The sequence below is a fragment of the Staurois parvus genome, unplaced genomic scaffold, assembly GCF_062004578.1.
Source record: "Staurois parvus isolate SC_StPar_1 unplaced genomic scaffold, SC_StPar_1.0 ptg000574l, whole genome shotgun sequence".
Lineage (NCBI taxonomy): Eukaryota > Metazoa > Chordata > Amphibia > Anura > Ranidae > Staurois > Staurois parvus.
The window spans coordinates 3381048-3401817 of NW_028318370.1; positions in this window are offsets into that span (position 1 = coordinate 3381048).

The window sequence follows — 20770 nt, forward strand, 5'->3', positions numbered from 1 at the left end:
ATGTGTGTGTATATATATATATATATATATATATATATAAATAAACATATATATAAATAAACATATATATTGTACATTCACATCAGTCCTTAACCCTCAAATAGCGTACAATCTAAAGTCCCTAACTTACATTCATACATATCCATACTAGGGCCAATTTAGACCGATTAACCTACCAGCAAGTCTTTGAAGTGTGGGAGGAAACTGGAGTACCCGCAGGAAACCCACGCAGACACAAGGAGAACATGCAAACTCCAGGCAGGTTGTGCCATGGTTGGGATTCAAACCAGCAACCCTAGTAATTTATTTCCCTTCACATGGTGTGCTTCTCACCGTAATGACTGTATATTAATAAAATATAAACAATCACATGCTCCATACTCCTGACAATGCTGATTGGTGGTGAAACATGTTGGCCGGGGCCTAGCCGGTGACATATAGTTACATTGTTAGTCTGGTTGAAAAAAGACAAAAGTCCATCCAGTTCAATCATTATAAAAAGTTATAATCCTATACCCACCGTTGATCCAGAGGAAGGCGGAAAAAAAACAGCAAAGCACGATCCAATTGGCTCCTGCAGGGAAAAAAAATTCCTTCCTGATTGGATATTCCCTGGATCAACTTACCTATAAATGTTAGTAACCAGTTAACATGCATACCGACAGATTTCAGCGTCTGATTGATATGCAATCTGATGTCTTCCATTTTTGTGTGTATATGTCTATTTTTTATAATAAAATATTTGTTATTACATATATATATATATATATATATAACACCATTGCGGCTCCTTTAGCCTTCTCTTGTGAAGAATACACTGTACAGTTACATCTGTACAGTTGGAAGGATTTCTTCTTTTATCTGTGACTGCATGAAGAGGAGGTGATGAGAGCTTGATAATAGCTGGATTAGTGCCGAATGAGAGCACATAAGCGTGTATTGATCTCTTGATATCGAGACCGGGGCGGACTGACAACTTATGGGGCCCCCGGGCAATAGGGGATCATGGGGCCCCTGTGTCCTTGCCCATACTCAAAAGGGCCTATGAAAAAGGTACCAGGGGCATCTCATGGGGCCCCCTACTGACCCCAGGCCCTCAGGCAGTGCCCGAGTTTCCAAATGGTCAGTCCGCCCCTGATCGAGACCTATGTTTTTGTTAGAGGCCGATTGATTATTTGGTGGAGGAATCGAGATCAATTACTTTTATGATTTCTTTTACTGTTGGTATGTGTGTTGGACTGAGTGCCCTATTTCTGCAGTCAGTGTGTTGGACTGCACTAATTAAACACACAGTATTTTGGACTTTATAATATAAATAAGACACTTGATTTTTGCATAACTGTTTATATTTTATTAATTTATGGTCATTAAGGTGAGAAGCTCACCATGTGTAGGGAGATATTTTTGCAAGTTTACCCTCAAGCACTCATATAGTTTTATGTTTTATTAACATACAAATATTTGAACTTTTAAAAATGTTTAAATTTAATTTTTAGTTAGTTGTATTTTTTTAATTACTTGTACACTTTTAATATAATTTGTCAATGTTTTTTTAAAGGTTTATATAAATTTCTGATTTTTAAAAGAATATTTTGACTCTTTTTAAGCCTTGATGGAAAGTTTTTAACCCCTGCAACGTGTTGGATTTCTTTGTTACGTTTGTTTCTTTATTACATTATAATTATTAACATTTATTCATACAAATATTTGTAGTCTTTTTTCTGGTTTATTCATTTTTATTCAGTTAAGAGGAATAACAATAAAAGCGTCAGGGGCTTGAATTAACAGTAAAGATGAGTACAAAACCAAATATGGTTCCAAAAGAATGAATAGCAACAACAGTGTTTTAACCTAGAAGATGTAAACAAATGAGTCATATCACTATAATGGAGTACAGGGGAGGGGGATATACATTACTGTATACACGTCATATCACTATAATGGAGTACAGGGGAGGGGGATATACATTACTGTATACATGTCATATCACTATAATGGAGTACAGGGGAGGGGGGATATACATTACTGTATACACGTCATATCACTATAATGGAGTACAGGGGAGGGGGGATGTACATTACTGTATACATGTCATATCACTATAATGGAGTACAGGGGAGGGGGATATACATTACTGTATACATGTCATATCACTATAATGGAGTACAGGGGAGGGGGATATACATTACTGTATACATGTCATATCACTATAATGGAGTACAGGGGAGGGGGGATATACATTACTGTATACACGTCATATCACTATAATGGAGTACAGGGGAGGGGGGATATACATTACTGTATACACGTCATATCACTATAATGGAGTACAGGGGAGGGGGGATATACATTACTGTATACATGTCATATCACTATAATGGAGTACAGGGGAGGGGGATATACATTACTGTATACACGTCATATCACTATAAAAGAGTACAGGGGAGGGGGGATATACATTACTGTGTACATGTCATATCCCTATAATGGAGTACAGGGGAGGGGGATATACATTACTGTATGCACGTCATATCACTATAATGGAGTACAGGGGAGGGGGGATATACATTACTGTATACATGTCATATCCCTATAATGGAGTAAAGGGGAGGGGGGATATACATTACTGTATACACGTCATATCACTATAATGGAGTACAGGGGAGGGGGGATATACATTACTGTGTACATGTCATATCACTATAATGGAGTACAGGGGAGGGGGGATATACATTACTGTATACACATCATATCACTATAATGGAGTACAGGGGAGGGGGATATACATTACTGTATACATGTCATATCACTATAATGGAGTACAGGGAAGGGGGGATATACATTACTGTATACATGTCATATCACTATAATGGAGTACAGGGGAGGGGGATATACATTACTGTATACACGTCATATCACTATAATGGAGTACAGGGGAGGGGGATATACATTACTGTATACACGTCATATCACTATAATGGAATATAGGGGAGGGGGGATATACATTACTGTATACATGTCATATCACTATAATGGAGTACAGGGGAGGGGGATATACATTACTGTATACATGTCATATCACTATAATGGAGTACAGGGGAGGGGGGATATACATTACTGTATACATGTCATATCACTATAATGGAGTACAGGGGAGGGGGATATACATTACTGTATACATGTCATATCACTATAATGGAGTACAGGGGAGGGGGGATATACATTACTGTATACATGTCATATCACTATAATGGAATATAGGGGAGGGGGGATATACATTACTGTATACATGTCATATCACTATAATGGGGTACAGGGGAGGGGGGATATACATTACTGTATACATGTCATATCACTATAATGGAGTACAGGGGAGGGGGATATACATTACTGTATACATGTCATATCACTATAATGGAGTACAGGGGAGGGGGGATATACATTACTTTATACACGTCATATCACTATAATGGAGTACAGGGGAGGGGGATATACATTACTGTATACACGTCATATCACTATAATGGAATATAGAGGAGGGGGGATATACATTACTGTGTACATGTCATATCACTATAATGGAGTACAGGGGAGGGGGATATACATTACTGTATACATGTCACATCACTATAATGGAGTACAGGGGAGGGGGGATATACATTACTGTATACACGTCATATCACTATAATGGAGTACAGGGGAGGGGGGATATACATTACTTTATACACGTCATATCACTATAATGGAGTACAGGGGAGGGGGATATACATTACTGTATACACGTCATATCACTATAATGGAATATAGAGGAGGGGGGATATACATTACTTTATACACGTCATATCACTATAATGGAGTACAGGGGAGGGGGATATACATTACTGTATACACGTCATATCACTATAATGGAATATAGAGGAGGGGGGATATACATTACTGTGTACATGTCATATCACTATAATGGAGTACAGGGGAGGGGGATATACATTACTGTATACATGTCACATCACTATAATGGAGTACAGGGGAGGGGGGATATACATTACTGTATACACGTCATATCACTATAATGGAGTACAGGGGAGGGGGATATACATTACTGTATACACGTCATATCACTATAATGGAATATAGGGGAGGGGGGATATACATTACTGTATACACGTCATATCACTATAATGGAATATAGGGGAGGGGGGATATACATTACTGTATACATGTCATATCACTATAATGGAGTACAGGGGAGGGGGATATACATTACTGTATACACGTCATATCACTATAATGGAATATAGGGGAGGGGGGATATACATTACTGTATACATGTCATATCACTATAATGGAGTACAGGGGAGGGGGATATACATTACTGTATACATGTCATATCACTATAATGGAGTACAGGGGAGGGGGGATATACATTACTTTATACACGTCATATCACTATAATGGAGTACAGGGGAGGGGGATATACATTACTGTATACACGTCATATCGCTATAATGGAATATAGAGGAGGGGGGATATACATTACTGTGTACATGTCATATCACTATAATGGAGTACAGGGGAGGGGGATATACATTACTGTATACATGTCACATCACTATAATGGAGTACAGGGGAGGGGGGATATACATTACTGTATACACGTCATATCACTATAATGGAGTACAGGGGAGGGGGGATATACATTACTTTATACACGTCATATCACTATAATGGAGTACAGGGGAGGGGGATATACATTACTGTATACATGTCATATCACTATAATGGAATATAGGGGAGGGGGATATACATTACTGTATACACGTCATATCACTATAATGGAGTACAGGGGAGGGGGATATACATTACTGTATACACGTCATATCGCTATAATGGAATATAGGGGAGGGGGGATATACATTACTGTATACACGTCATATCGCTATAATGGAGTACAGGGGAGGGGGATATACATTACTGTATACATGTCATATCACTATAATGGAATATAGGGGAGGGGGGATATACATTACTGTATACATGTCATATCACTATAATGGAGTACAGGGGAGGGGGATATACATTACTGTATACACGTCATATCGCTATAATGGAATATAGGGGAGGGGGGATATACATTACTGTATACACGTCATATCGCTATAATGGAGTACAGGGGAGGGGGATATACATTACTGTATACATGTCATATCACTATAATGGAATATAGGGGAGGGGGGATATACATTACTGTATACATGTCATATCACTATAATGGAGTACAGGGGAGGGGGATATACATTACTGTATACATGTCATATCACTATAATGGAGTACAGGGGAGGGGGATATACATTACTGTATACATGTCATATCGCTATAATGGAGTACAGGGGAGGGGGATATACATTACTTTATACACGTCATATCACTATAATGGAGTACAGGGGAGGGGGATATACATTACTGTATACACGTCATATCGCTATAATGGAATATAGGGGAGGGGGGATATACATTACTGTATACACATCATATCGCTATAATGGAGTACAGGGGAGGGGGATATACATTACTGTATACATGTCATATCACTATAATGGAATATAGGGGAGGGGGGATATACATTACTGTATACATGTCATATCACTATAATGGAGTACAGGGGAGGGGGGATATACATTACTTTATACACGTCATATCACTATAATGGAGTACAGGGGAGGGGGATATACATTACTGTATACACGTCATATCACTATAGAGGAATATAGGGGAGGGGGGATATACATTACTGTATACATGTCATATCACTATAATGGAGTACAGGGGAGGGGGGATATACATTACTGTATACACGTCATATCACTATAATGGAGTACAGGGGAGGGGGGATATACATTACTGTATACACGTCATATCACTATAATGGAATATAGGGGAGGAGGGATATACATTACTGTATACACGTCATATCACTATAATGGAGTACAGGGGAGGGGGGATATACATTACTGTATACATGTCATATCACTATAATGGAGTACAGGGGAGCTGGGATATACATTACTGTGTACACGTCATATCACTATAATGGAGTACAGGGGAGGGGGATATACATTACTGTATACATGTCATATCACTATAATGGAGTACAGGGGAGGGGGGATATACATTACTTTATACACGTCATATCACTATAACGGAGTACAGGGGAGCTGGGATATACATTACTGTATACACGTCATATCACTATAATGAAGTACAGGGGAGGGGGGATATACATTACTGTGTACAGGTCACATCACTATAATGGAGTACAGGGGAGGGGGATATACATTACTGTATACATGTCATATCACTATAATGGAGTACAGGGGAGGGGGGATATACATTACTTTATACACGTCATATCACTATAACGGAGTACAGGGGAGCTGGGATATACATTACTGTATACACGTCATATCACTATAATGGAGTACAGGGGAGGGGGATATACATTACTGTATACACGTCATATCACTATAATGGAGTACAGGGGAGGGGGGATATACATTACTGTATACACGTCACATCACTATAATGGAGTACAGGGGAGGGGGGATATACATTACTGTATACATGTCATATCACTATAATGGAGTACAGGGGAGGGGGATATACATTACTGTATACATGTCATATCACTATAATGGAGTACAGGGGAGGGGGGATATACATTACTGTATACATGTCATATCACTATAATGGAGTACAGGGGAGGGGGATATACATTACTGTATACATGTCATATCACTATAATGGAGTACAGGGGAGGGGGGATATACATTACTGTATACACGTCATATCACTATAATGGAGTACAGGGGAGGGGGATATACATTACTGTATACAAGTCATATCACTATAATGGAGTACAGGGGAGGGGGATATACATTACTGTATACACGTCGTATCACTATAATGGAGTACAGGGGAGGGGGGATATACATTACTGAGTAATGTATATCCAAGCTCTCCTGTATTCCATTATAGTGATAGGACATGTTGTATACAGTACTTACTGTCCCCCGAGTCCCCTGCGGTGGTGGAGAGGGTGTCTCCTCTCAGCGGAGGAGAGCAGGCCTCTCCTGCACTTGTCCCCTCGGCCGTAGAAGCCGGAAACCGGAAGTTGTAAACCGGAACTCGGCTTCACAATGAGGCCCGGAGCGCAGGTGCAGTCGCTCCATGCTTCATCTGTGCTCACCGCTCGCAGCCGCTCGCCACAGAGGAATTTCTCCTTGCATTTGGCGAGCGGCTTTTTCAAGCCCTGTATAAATATATATATATATCTATCTACATTGCCAAAAGTATAGTTCTGCCTGCCTTTACACGCACATGAACTTTAATGGCATCCCAGTCTTGGTCCGTAGGGTTCAATATTGAGTTGGCCCCGCCCTTTGCAGCTATAATAGCTTCAACTCTTCTGGGAAGGCCATCCACAAGGTTTAGGAGGGTGTCTATGGGAAGGTTCTTCCAGAAGCACATTTGTGAGGTCAGGCACTGATGTCGGACAAGAAGGCCAAAGGTGTTCTATCGGGTTGAGGTCAGGACTCTGTGCAGGCCAGTCAAGTTCCTCCACCCCAAACTTGCTCATCCATGTCTTTATGGACCTTGCTTTGTGCACTGGTGCGCAGTCATGTTGGGACAGGAAGGAGCCATCCCCAAACTGTTCCCATAAAAGTTGGGAGCATGAAATTGTCAATAAAATGTCTTGGTATGCTGACGCCTTAAGAGTTCCCTTCACTGGAGCTAAGGGACCAAGCCCAACCCCTGAAAAACAACTCCACACCATAATTCCCCCTCCACCAAACTTTACACTTGGCACAATGCAGTCAGGCAAGTACCGTTCTCCTGGCAATTTCCAAACCCAGACACATCCATCGGATTGCCAGACAGAGAAGCGTGATTGGTCACTCCAGAGAACACGTCTCCACTGCTCTAGAGTCCAGTGGCAGCTCGCTTTACACCACTGCATCCAACGGTTTGCATTGCACTTGGTGATGTAAGGCTTGGATGCAGCTGCTGGGCCATGGAAACCCATTCCATGAAGCTCTCTACGCACTGTTGTTGTGCTAATCTCAAGGCCACACCAAGTTTGGAGGTCTTTAGCTATTGACTCTGCAGACAGTTGGTGACTTCTGCGCACTGTGCGCTTCAGCATGCACTGACCTCGCTGTGTCATGTGACGTGGCCTACCACTTCGCCCACAAAATTGTTGCAATTACAAATGATTTTGCATTCTCATGTTTATTTATTTTGTTTGTATTGGTATGGCACTAAGTGGAGAAACAAAAAGCCAAATCTGACACATTATTAATATTATTATTATAATTTTTATACAGGATTTATATTCCACGCAAAACCCAAAAATGGACTGGATAAAATTACTGGCACCTTCCCAAAATTGTAAGAAATAATTGCATTCCAAGTTTGTGCTGCTGCTGTAATTTGTAATTAAACTCACCTGTATCAATTAACAGGTGCTGATAATATAGAAATCACACAGCAACCAGTTAAAATGGTGAAAATTTGACCTTTCTATTATGTGTCTCTGTGTGCCACATGGAGAAGGGAAAGAGCAGCAAAGAATTGTCTGAGGATTCGAGACCAAAAATTGTGATAAAGCACGGACAATCTCAAGGTTACAAGTCAATCTCCAGAGATCTTAATGTTCCTGTGTCCTCTGTGCGCAACATTGTAAAGACGTTTACAACTCATGGCACTGTACTTAATCTCCCTGGATGTGGACGAAAGAGAAAAATTGATCAAAGATTGCAACAAAGAATTGTTCGAATGGTGGCTAAAGAACCTCAATAAACTTCCAGACAAATTCAAGCTAAACTTCAGGCACAGGCAGGGGCGGACTGATCATTTGGAAACTCGGGCACTGCCCGAGGGCCCGGGGTCTGTAGGGGGCCCCATGAGATGCCCCTGGTACCTTTTTCATAGGATTTTTTGAGTTTGGGCAAGGACACAGGGGCCCCATGATCCCCTATTGCCCGGGGGCCCCATGAGTTGTCAGTCCCCCCTTGGGCACAGGGTACAGTTGTGTCAACTCGCACTATACGTCGCCATCTGAATGAAAAGGGACATTATGGTAGGAGAGCCAGGAGGACCCCTTTGCTGACCAGAAACAAAAAAAAGCCAGATTGGAGTTTTCCAAAAGTTACCTGAGGAAGCAAAAATCCTTACGTGAGAATGTGGTGTGGACAGACCAAACATTACTGCTTTTTGGTAAAGCCCATCATTCTACTGTTTGCAGAAAAAGCAGTACGCTGGAGAGGACTGAACTGGCCAGCAATTAGTCCAGATCTCAATCCCATAGAGCACCTATGAAGAGATCTCATAATATGTACAAAGCTGTCCACAAACTACATCACTGACCTAATATCCAAATACCACCCAAAACGCACTCTTCGCTCCTCACAAGACCTCCTTCTCTCTAGCTCCCTGGTCTCCTCCTCTCATGCCCGACTCCAGGACTTCTCCAGGGCATCACCCATCCTCTGGAACTCCCTACCCCAATCCATAAGACTATCACCTACTCTCCTCTCCTTTAGGCGCACCCTGAAAACCCACCTCTTCAGGAAAGCCTACCCCACCCCCTGCTAACTGCCAATCTCCTCCTCTCTTCCCACCACTCCATCCCCCCACAGCTTTTCCTCCTGTACCACTATTCCCTCCCTCCTAGATTGTAAGCTCCAAGGAGCAGGACCCTCTAACCCCTCGTGTACCACAATGTATTGTCATTGTACTGTCTCATGTACTGTCTCCTTTTATAATGTACAGCGCTGAGTGAACTATTGGCGCTTTATAAATACTGTATTATAATAATAATAATAATAACAGCAGTTGGGAAAAGGAACCCTTCCAATCTGAGAGACCTGGAGCAGTTGGCGAAAAAAGAGTGCTCCAAAATTCCAGTAGAGAGGTGGAAGAAACTCATTGATGTGGTCTGGCACATTTTGCTGGATGAAAGCTAAAGAGTGGGAAATTTTAGTGGAGAGTGAAAAACAGTTTTACTTTTGTCTGCTGGTGATTGCTGGTGCTTGTAGTTGTTTTATTTTCTTCTTTGGGGTCTTGCTAGCAGCTTTAACTTTTTGAAATCCTTTTTCTGTCACTTTTTAAATAGCATTTTATTTTTCCTTTCCTTCCTTCAGTCTGCTGAGTAAGAGGAAGGGTTAATTGGTCACAGGTGTTCCAGGCTCCATAACTTTCTGTTCATTGGGCAGAAACACCAACCTTGAAAGGGGTCTTCTGCTCTCTGAGCAGGTAGCTAATGGGATTAGGGTGGAGGGGCTAGTCAGTATTATCAGGTACTGTAACGAGAGGGAGTCCTCTTTCCAAAGAAATGTGCTTCCACCGAAAATAGTGCTCAAACAATATATACCGCACTCACCAGATATTGGTGAAAAAACGCCAATGTTATTCTGTTACATTATACTGAGTATTTCTGGAGAGTGGAGTCTGGTGGTCCTGGAGATTGGAGGTTGGCTTTCCTTTGGTAGAGTGGAGATCTGGAGGCATGTTAATTGGGTCTAGGATCCCACAAATACCTAAAAGGTGTTTTTTCACCAATATCTGGTGAGTGCGGTATATATTGTTTGAGCACTATTTTCGGTGGAAGCACATTTTTTTGGAAAGAGGACTTTCTGAATTTTTTAAAGATTTTTTCACCTATTTTGGAGTGGGACTTTCGTTCTATTAATATTAATTTTATTAATATTATTTATATCTTTTTCATATATATCATGACCGAATTTGTTTGGGGTGAAACACATTATATAATTTTTTTTGCGCTGTTTGTGTTGTTTAGATAAAAATCAAACCTATCTGGCTTACGACCAAAGCTAAACAAGCTATAAACAATAAGAAAAGAGCTTTTATTGCGTTACCTATAACGCTGCCCCCTCCTCTTCACTCCCTCTTTCCGTAGGGTTCCCTCAAGGTTCTGTCCTTGGACCCCTTCTCCTCTCCATCTACACCTCCTCCCTTGGTCACTTGATAAACTCCCATGGCTTTACGTACCATCTCTATGCTGATGACACACAAATCCATCTTTCTACTCCTCACCTCACCCCTTCAGTTTCCTCTCGCATTACTAACCTACTAAGTGACATATCGGCATGGATGTCACTCCACTTCCTCAAACTCAATCTTTCCAAAACTGAGCTCTTAGTATTCCCCCCAGCCCGTGCCCCCTCCCCTGACTTCACCATCAAGATCAATAACACAATCATCAGTTCCTCCCCTCATGCCAGGGTACTAGGTGTAATCCTAGACTCCCATCTGTCCTTTCAGCCCCAAATCCAATCACTGTCCAAATCTTGTAGACTTCACCTCCACAACATCTCCAAGATACATCCGTTCCTAAACTCGGAAACCACTAAGCAACTTATTCACTCCCTTGTTATCTCTCGCCTTGACTATTGTAACTCATTGGCCTACCTAATCGCAGGCTATCCCCTCTTCAGTCTATCATGAATGCTGCTGCCAGACTCATCCACCTTACTAACTGTTCTATATCAGCCACCCCTCTCTGCCAATCCTTCCACTGGCCCAACGGATAAAATTCAAAACATTAACAATAACTTATAAAGCCATTTATAACTCTGCCCCAAATTACATCACCGATCTTGTCTCTAAATATCACCCAAACCGTACTCTCCGCTCCTCGCAAGACCTCCTACTTTCTAGCTCCCTTGTCTCCTCCTTCCATGCTCGTCTCCAGGACTTCACCAGAGCTTCCCCCATCCTCTGGAACTTTCTACCACAATTTATCAGACTATCGCCTACTCTGCTCACTTTTAAGCGATCTCTGAAACCCTATCTCTTCAGGGAAGCCTACCCTGTCCTCAGCTAATAATGGAATCTTCTACTCTTCCTACCAGTCCATCCTCCACAGTTACTACCTTTTGTACCACTAGCCATTCCCTCTTAGATTGTAAGCTCCAAGGATCAGGCCCTCCTATCCCTCTTGTATATAACTGCATTGTTGCTGTATTATCTCCCGTTATATTGTAAAGCACTGAGCAAACTGTTGGCGCTATATAAATCCTGTATAATAATAATAATAATTTTATTAAATATAAGAATGAAGGAACACTCTCATCATTTAAAGATTACAAAGAATATAACAGAATATATAAAAAGGAAATGAAGGCTGCAAAAATTGAAAATGAAAGATAGATTGCAAAAGATAGCAGGCAAACCCCCAAAAATTCTTCAAATATATTAATAGTAAAAAGGTCCAGTCCGACATGTAGGCCCTTTACAAAATAATCTAGAGGGGGTGACTGGGGACAAAGAGAATTTATTAAATACCTTTTTCAGCTCTGTGTATACAAAGGAGCATGCAGGAGCTCTGGTCCATAATGGGCATGGTCTTGACACAGCCCCAGATGATCCACATTGGCTCACAACTGATACGACCTAGAAATATTTAGACAGTATAAAGGTGAATAAAGCACCTGGACTGGATGGCATACACCCACGGGTCCTTAAAGAATTGAGCTCTGTCATTTCCAACCCATTGTTTCTCTTTTTTAGGGATTCTTTAATGACTGGCACAGTACCACTGGATTGGTGTAAGGCCGATGTGGTGCAAATATTTAAAAAGGGTCAAAATCTTTACCAAGTAATTATAGACCTGTTAGTTTAACTTCTATAGTTGGGAAGATACTGGAGAGTTTAATAAAAGACCACATAGATGAGTTCTTGCTGGAAAAAAAAATATTTTAAACAACAGACAGCATGGATTCGTGAAAGACAGAAGTTGTCAAGTAAATTTGATTTTTTTTTATGAGGCGGTGAGCAAAACCTTGGACAGAGGAGTGGTGGTGGACGTGGTATACTTGGACAGAGGGGTGGCTGTGGACGTCGTATACTTGGACAGAGTGGTGGCTGTGGACGTGGTATACTTGGACAGAGGGGTGGCGGTGGACGTGGTATACTTGGATTTTGCAAAAGCATTTGGCACAGTTCCCCACACACAGCTAATGTGTAAGGTAAAGTCTACAGGCTTGGAAAAATCTGTATGTAAATGGATAGAAAACTGGCTAAAAGATTGTATTCAGAGAGTAGTGGTTAATGATTCATACTCTGAATGGTCTGGGGGTGTCAGTGGTGTACCCCAAGGTTCAGAGTTGGGACCCTTACTTTTTAATATATTTATAAATGATATAGAGTCTGGGATTACAAATCCCATTTCAGTCTTTGCAGATGACACCAAGCTGTGCCGTGGAATAACATCCCTACGGGATGACTCCAATTTATAAGCCGACCTCAGTGCTCTGTGTAATTGAGCAACTATGTGGCAAATGAGGTTTAATGTTGATAAATGTAAGGTTCTGCACTTGGGGGCTAAGAATATTCATGCATCATACATACTGGGGGGTACAACTGGGGGAATCAATAGTGGAGAAGGATCTGGGAGTTCTGGTAAGTCCAAAGCTTAATAATGGCATGCAATGCCAAGCTGCGGGTTCTAAAGCGAGCAAATCCTTTCTTGTATTCAAAGAGGTAAAAACTCCAGAGAGAGAGAGAGAGAGAGAGATATCGAGAGATCATTTTACCCCTGTACAAATCATTAGTAAGACCTCCTCTGGAATATGCAGTTCAATTTTGGCCACCAATTCACTAAAAGAACATCGGGGAACTGGAGAAAGTACAGAGAAGGGCAACCAAACTGATAAGAGGCATGTACAATAGACTCCCTCAAGAGTTGGTTCTGGCCAGCTCAGTGGATTGCTTTAAAAAAGATCTTGATTCTGTCCTTGATACACATAATATAACTGGATACTAACATTTACATGTAAACTATGTAACTATGTACAGGAAGCCATTAATATCAGTTATTTTTTCCAAGGGGTGTGCTACCAAATGTTAGATTGTGGGTGCCAATAATTTTGTCCAGTCCATTTTTGGGGTTTTGCATGGAATGTGTCAGATTTGGCTTTTTGTTTCTCCACTTTTTTTGTGTTATACCAATCAGGGGCGGACTGACAACTCATGGGGCCCCCAGGCAATGAGGGATCATGGGGCCCCTGTGTCCTCGCCTACAACCAAAAAAGCCTATGAAAAAGTCAGTGAAAGGTACTAGGGGCATCTCATGGGGCCCCCTACCGACCCCAGGCCCTCAGGCAGTGCCGGGGTGCTCGAATGGTCAGTCCGCCCCATACCAATATAAACATGAGAATGACAAAACATTTGTAATTGCAACAAAGTGGTGCATTATCTGACAAAAAAGAAGGAGTGCCAACATTTTTGGCCATGACTATATATACTGTGTGTGTGTATATATATATATATATATATATATATATATATACACACATTAATGACATGGAGAACGCGCATCAGCTGCGTGGGAAAACGAGGGGCTCCTCCCCAGCAATCCACTCCTTTTTATGACAGCGAATAAAGGAAGCGTGCAATTTTGTAATCAGCCCAGGACTGATGTCAGGACATGTGATGCTCATGTGAAGAATGGACGGCTTTCCCTTCCTTATCCCCTCTTCCCCAACAGCAAATTCACAGCTCCGCCCGGCTGACATTAAAGATGAGCGAGTGAGGATGGAACAAACGCGCCAGTGTTCCCCAATATGCACAGTGTCCAACAGTAACCAGCCAAAGTACATCATTTCATAGGAATTAGGAAGGGGTTATAATGCGGTTATACATTTGAATTGTAGGGGGCCTATTTAGGATGGCAGTAAATCCTTTTTTTTTTCTTTAACTTCAGACAAAACTTTTTTTTAATAGTTTTTTAATAGTCCTTATTGGTGCTTGTGTCCCCGATAGGGGGGATTTCCACTCACTTCCTGTCCCAGTGACACCAGAAAAGAACTGTCAAGGGGTATGTGTCACTGAGATATACAGATCAACAGTGGGTGACATTTCTGACTTGCAAATATAGTTAATTGTACAATTACAGGGCAGCACAGTGGCTAAATGGTTAGCACTTCTGCCTATCAGTACTAGGGTCGTTGGTTTGAATTCCAACCATGGCCCCACCTGCTTGGAGTTTGCATGTTCTCCCTGTGCCTGCGTGGGTTTTCTCCGGGTACTCTGGTTTCCTCCCACACTCCAGACATGCTGGTAGATTAATTGTATCCTGTCTAAATTGGCCCTAGTATGTGTATGAATGTAAGTTAAGGACCTTAGATAGTATGCCCCTTGAGGGTTAGGGACTGATGTGAATGTACAATATGTAAAGTGCCGCATAAATCGATGGTGCTATATAAGTTCCTGTAATAAATAATAATAGGTGTCAGGAATAGACTTGCCAATAGTGGTGGGACTCACCTGCCTTGTGGGCTGCAGTACCAGGGCTGGCCAGCGGGTGCTCTCAACAACCAGAGGTTCACTTCGGCAATTAGCCATCACCTGGGGCTGATTGCAGGTGGTGTATTTAGGGGATGGCCAGACCTGCAGCCTGTGCCTTGGTGCGTGTTTTTCCATGGGCCCCTGTACCTTGTAACCTGCATTCCTGTTCCTGTTTCTGCCTGACTTGTAGCCGACCCTGCCTGATCCTGACCTCTGCTGACTTCTCCTTTTTGATCCCTGGCTTGTGACCCCGACCATTCTCTCCGCCTGCTCCTCCTGTACCTACCTGCCCGATAGTTATCGACCCGGCCTGCCTGACTACATTGTGCTCTATATGTGTAGGTACCTGTGTATCTATATCAGTTTAGGTTTGGGTTTGTTTCACCTTGTTGTATGTATTTGTGTTAGCTTGGGGTTTGGTGCACTGCGTTTATGTTTGTATTGTTAGTCTTAATAAATTGTCTTGTTTATACCATATCTGAAGCCTGTGTTTCCCTGTGTCAGTTCACACATCTCTGGTCACACCCTCATCCCTGACAATAGGTTATCAGTGTGCTGGCAAGTGTTCAAACCTTTCCCTAGTCCAGGGGTGTCAAACTGGCAGGCCTCCAGCTGTTGTGAAACTATATCATGCCTTTGCCTTTGGAAGTCATTCTTGTAACTGTCAATCTTGCAATGCCTCATGGGACTTGTAGTTTGGCAACAGCTGGAGGGCCACCAGTTTGACCCCCGTGCCCTAGTCCTTTTGTTGATGTCTCCTTCCTAGCAGGGGTTCAAACCCTCCCCCAGAGCTTTTGTCAATGTCTTCTTCCTGCCCTTGAACAGGGAGGGCAAACATCCCAAATGGGGACACAAACAACATTAAAATCCTGACGGGGCTCTAAATCCTTCTTGTTCTGTACAAAACTATACAGAATGTTCCGGTCGGAGTTGGGCTTTAAGATTTTTTTACTTCCGCTACCACAACTCTTACCGGGATGGCAGCCCTGACTATAGCAGCCAGGGTTTTGTTTACCCATTCAGTCCTAGCTATGTAGTAGTGAAGGCAGTGCAGTAATTTGGGTGGCTTTACAGATCCCTTTCGATAGCAATACAGTTAAATGAAAAAGGGGAAAAAAAAGGGAAAATAATTACAATTTATTTTAGCACACAGCGGTGTTGTCCAATCAAAATCCATCAAGCCCGTACTGTCATCCCTGCACTGAGAGGAGAGAAAGCCATAGGAATTTCTAGCTTGATAAGAGAGCGCACTTCTGCCCTTAGAGGTCTAGCGCATGCTCCGAAATGCGTCGCTATGCATGCTGGTCTATGTACGTCATCACGCTGACACCGACGTTGTTCCTCAACGTGTGCGTTCCAGACGCCATCTTTAGGAGACTCCACATGCCGGCTGGCTTCTCTCCTATATCCTCGATCCCCAGAGCGCAGACTCAGCTGTCAAAGCAAGGACGCAGCCATTCTCCCATCTTCTTGAGCCTGTTTTACATGAATCATGTGAGTTGTTCTACATTTGTTACCCATTAAAGTTACCTATACTGCACTTAGAGGCGCTTCTTCTCTTCTTCATTTTCCTTCTGTGGCAACATGGGTTCGGAGCAGGGAGGTTTCCCACCCAGGGGTGGATTGACCATTTGGAAACTCGGGCACTGCTCGAGAGCCCGGGGTCAGTAGGGGGCCCCATGAGATGCCCCTGGTACCTTTTTCATAGGCTTTTTTGAGTTTGGGCAAGGACACAGGGGCCCCATGATCCCCTATTGCCCGGGGGAACCAAGAGTTGTCAGTCCGCCCCTATTCCCACCCCACTGCTGATGAAAAGCCTGGGTTCACACAGGAGCAGTGGGGGAAAGGCATGCGATTTGGACAGGAATTGCATTCTTGTTCAAATTGCATGCTATGCGGTGCAATTTGCATCCATATATTTTGTATTGTCGCAAATCACACTGTAAAGTATCGGTTCTCGGTATCAGTGAGTACTTGACCGAAAATATCGGTACTTGTACTCACCGATCATGAGCGGCACAGTGGCTTAGTGGCTAGCACTTCTTCCCTGCAGTAATTGGGTCATGGGTTCAATGCCCAACCATGGCGCCTCCTGCATGGAGTTTGCATATTCTCCCTGTGTTTGCATGGGTTTCCTCTGGGTGCTCTGGTTTCCTCGCACACTCCAAAGACTTGCTGGTAGGTTAATTGGCTTCTGTCTAAATTGCCCTAGTTTCATCCCTGGCCATGTGGGATCTCCTGCATGGTAGGATTTGGGGAAAGACCTGGCAACCTACCCTGTAAAATAATTGCTAAGAGAATTCATGGAAAAAGTTGCTTATGAGCAGGGGTGGACTGACAACTCATGGGGCCCCTGGGCAATAGGGGATCATGGGTCCCCTGTGTCCTTGCCCAAGCTCAAAAAAGAGTATGAAAAAGGTACTGGGGCATCTCATGGGGCCCCCTACTGACACTGGGCCCTTGGGCAGTGCCTGAGTTTCCAAATGGTCAGTCCACCCCTGCTTACAAGTGACAGTCCATGCAATCGCCAAGGGTTGGATACAACTGAATGGATAGACAGATAGAGACTTGCTGATCAAAAAAGGGTATTGGTGCAACCCAAAGGTCACCCAAGGTGGCAGAATGCAAATGGATAGCAGCCCACCTGATGATGTGTACAGATGCCAAAGAGGAAAGAGCATGACTCCTATCCTCTACTCTCCCTGCAAGGGGATTGCAACAGCACCACCTGTGTTGGGAGGTCAACCTGCGCAGGTTAGTGTACATTCTAAAGAAGACTGTGAACAGGCAGGTAAGTTTACTTTTTTGCATGTCTATTCTACAATAAAGAGCCTGCCCACGTTTGTTTTTTCGACTATTGTTCTGCTTTAAAAGCAAGACAGTTATGTAATAACTGGTAACACGGTGGCTAAATGGTTAGCACTTCCGCCTGGCAGTACTAGGGTTGATGGTTCAAATCCCAACCATGGCACCACCTGCCTGGAGTTTGCATGTTCTCCCTGTGCCTGTGTGGGTTTCCTGCCACACTCCAAATACATGCTGGTAGGTTAATTGGCTCCTGTCTAAATTGTCCCTAGTATGTGTATGTATGACTGTGAGTTAGGGACCTTAGATTGTACGCCCCTTGAGGGTTAGGGACTGATGTGAATGTACAATATATATGTAGGGTGCTGCGTAAATTGATGGCGCTATATAAGTACCTGAAATAAATAATAATATGACATCAGATGATACTGCAAGTATCCAAGCCTCCTCTGTCTGTCTAATTTTACAGAATGTAACATTTGTCATGATTGGACAATCAGAAGAGATTTGGATAGTTGCAGCATCTTCCAGTGTCATCATATTACATAATCATCTGTTTTCTAAGAATCCTTGCTGCTACAGTATTGAGATCTGTTTCTTCTTTTGATGACTCCTGAAATGGAAAGTTGTTGCTGAAATGATACTTAGCTTGATAAATATCCAGAGACACCTCTACATGCAAGGATAAATTCCTTTCTGATGACCAAAATATTTGCCAGTGATTAATATTCCTCATGGTGGATTTTTTGATAAGAGTGAGCAGGCCTGGATTATATTTTTTATAAACATTTTGAAAATCACAGCACATCTGCCATGATTATAACAGATGCAGTGTGAAAGGAAGGCCAAATGTTTATTGTGTGTGCCTTCATAGGGGCCAGTCTGCATTTGCTTTCCAGTTAACACAACCTGGTCTTTGAGATGAACATATGTGTTCCAGTTTTAACCATTTCCATACCGGGCACTTTTACCCCCTTCCTGTCCAGGCCAGTTTTCAGGTTTCAGCACTCTCACACTTTGAATGACAATTGCGCGGTCATACGACACTGTACCCAAACTAAAGTTTTATCATTTTCTTCACACAACTAGAACTTTCTTTTGGTATTTTATCACCGCCGGGGTTTTTATTTTTTGCTAAATTAACAAAAAAAGACCGAAAATTTAGAAAAAAAAAACAAATTCTTTGTATCTGTTATTATAAAAGTTTGCAAATAAATAATTGTTCTTCATAAATTTAGGCAGCGATGTATTCTGCTACATGTCTTTGGTGAAAATAACCCAAATTAGGATGTATTTTTTAGTTTGTAGGAAAGTTATAGAGTTCACAAACTATGGTATAGATCTGAAAATTGATCAATCCTGAAGTACTGACGGCCAATCTAATTTCTTGAGGTCCAAGAATGTCAGAATAGTACAGATATCCCCCAAATGACCCCTTTTTGCAGAGTAGACAGTCCAACGTACTTCATAAGAGGCATGGCGAGTTTTTTGAAGTTGTAATTTTTTTGTCATAATTTTTTGGAAAATGAAGAAATTAAAAAAATAATTTTCACAATTTTTTTTTTTTACATACTGTCACCAGTGCAGTACAGCGTCATCATATAACTGGCATGGCGGTGATCAGGGACACTGACTGGTGACAATACGAAAAAAAAAAATTGATAATTTTTTTTTACTATTATTTTTCATTTTTTATTACTTGTATTTTTCTTTTTTTTTTAATATTTCACTATGACCAAAGTAGTACAGTGTTACCATAGTCACATTGTACTACTTTGGGGAAGTGATCAGTATTTTTTTTTTTTTTTTTATGCAATTTGCTTATAGCAAAGAATTTCTTTGCTATAAGCAAGCATTTACCTGAATGAAATCGATTCATTCAGGGTGTTTTTTTTGTGCTTAGCTGTGATTTGGCCACGGCTAATCACATGACACAGCTGGGCTGTGATTGGCCCAGCTTGTGCATGTGATCGCTGTGACCATTCACAGCTAGACACACTTGTATACAATGGATGGCATGAAAGGAATTATATACAACTGTCATGTGACCTGCTGTGATTGGTCTTCTGGTGAAGCCATTCCTTTGATGATTTGGATGGATGCTTTGGGTCGTTGTCATGCTGAAAGATGAAGTTCCTCTTCATGTTCAGCTTTCTTGCAGAAGCCTGAAGGTTTTGTGCCAATATTGACTGGTATTTGGAACTGTTCATAATTCCCTCTACATTGACTAAGGCCCCAGTTCCAGCTGAAGAAAACAGGCCCAAAGCATGATGCTGCCACCACCATGCTTCACTGTGGGTATGGTGTTCTTTTGGTGATGTGCAGTGTAGTTTTTGCGCCAAACATATCTTTTGGAATTATGGCCAAACAGTTCAACCTTGGTTTCATCAGACCATAACACATTTCCCCACATGCTTTTGGGAGACTTCAGATGTGTTTTTGCAAAATTTATCCGGGCTTGGATGTTTTTTCTTTGTAAGAAAAGGCTTCCGTCTTGCCACTCTACCCCATAGCCCAGACATATGAAGAATACAGGAAATTGTTGTCACATGTACCACACAGCCAGTACTTGCCAGATATTCCTACAGCTCCTTTAATG